This window comes from Gavialis gangeticus, unplaced genomic scaffold (assembly GCF_001723915.1).
Source record: "Gavialis gangeticus isolate Ggan-Ray unplaced genomic scaffold, GavGan_comp1, whole genome shotgun sequence".
Lineage (NCBI taxonomy): Eukaryota > Metazoa > Chordata > Crocodylia > Gavialidae > Gavialis > Gavialis gangeticus.
In genome coordinates this window covers 14,196,298-14,197,368 of record NW_017728964.1, presented here as the reverse complement: position 1 = coordinate 14,197,368, position 1,071 = coordinate 14,196,298, and the positions used below count along the sequence as shown (strand labels likewise).

Sequence of the window (1,071 nt, the reverse complement as noted above, 5' to 3'; positions counted from 1 at the left end):
GGTTTTTAGTAACATCTCAGAAAGTTTCTAGCTGTCAGTTCTAACAAGAAAGCTGCTTCTAATCCAGAAGCTTTCTTAAAGAGGAAATCTGGGTTGAAGCGCTACTAGCAGAAAACTGCAGTTGAGATTTGGACCTAGCACATCTGTCATAATCCAAACAAAGGCTATAATAGTATGTGCAGGTACAGATGCACTTTCAGGGAAGGTCAGGCTTTTCCGCTCTCCCTCTTGATTGCATGGTCTGTTCACATTTGCTGTATGGAAAGTCATGGTGTTGCTTTAACTTCTTTTTAGCTATGGCCAATTGATGGTGGCACCAGTTTGGCTCCAGATCCTCCCCAGAGGGACCTGCTTCTTACAGGGTAGGTTACTGTAATTGATAGAAATCAAGTAACTTTCCCAGTATACTCTTCCCTTACTGGAAACAAGTTTCTTGTCATGGGGATGCAAAAAGTTAATTGGATTCTGGAGTTGTTGTCTCTTTGGGGGAGGAGGGGAAGAAAAGGTCATTACTTTATTTTTGAACCTGACTTTTAAAGCTATGACTAATAACACTGATGTTGGAGCAGACAAGTTGTAACTCGTGCAGTAGGATGTCGTCTTGTTTGATTGTTCCGAGAAATTAGTGACTCTTCCTAAGACATAGCAATAAAGAGAAGTGATGCCAGCACAGAGTAATGTGTATGTCAAGGTTTGTCCTCCTCATGCCTGTGCAAATGAGGAAGAATTTGCAGCATTGCATTGTTTAAGATTGATGTAGCTGAGAGTACAGTTTGGACCTGTAACATCTAATCCTGTCAGCTTTGGGGGAACTACCATCAAAGTTAGAATGAGGATGCTCATCTGTCCATAGACAACCATGTCTGCCCATCTCTACTGCTCTTTCAAATGGAATAGCAAGGCACCTTCTAAACACCTTGTTGGTGGGCTCCTATAGACTTTTGCTCTTCCTGGATGCAGATGGTTTGTAGAAATTTGGCTGGATAGAACAAGTATTGGCAAAGCTCTGGGCCAAGAACTGGAGTAGCCAGAGGCTACATGTGCGGTGTAATGTTTGGGGGGGGGGGGGGG

At 43.1% G+C, this 1,071-nt stretch overlaps 1 protein-coding gene and 1 long non-coding RNA gene across 2 annotated transcripts in view; one reads left to right on the top strand and one right to left on the bottom strand.

Annotated features, from left to right (window-relative positions):
• LOC109288183 overlaps window positions 1-1,071 on the bottom strand; it is a 20,744-nt gene that overhangs the window by 5,608 nt on the left and 14,065 nt on the right. The gene's annotated exons all lie outside the window — the stretch shown is intronic.
• The window catches only part of LOC109288174 (lethal(2) giant larvae protein homolog 2-like), an 11,300-nt gene continuing 10,360 nt past the window's right edge, over window positions 132-1,071 (top strand). Inside the window, exon 1 of the mRNA XM_019503614.1 lies at window positions 132-362. The gene's annotated coding sequence lies outside the window, so the exon portion shown is untranslated. The remainder of the gene's footprint in view (window positions 363-1,071) is intronic.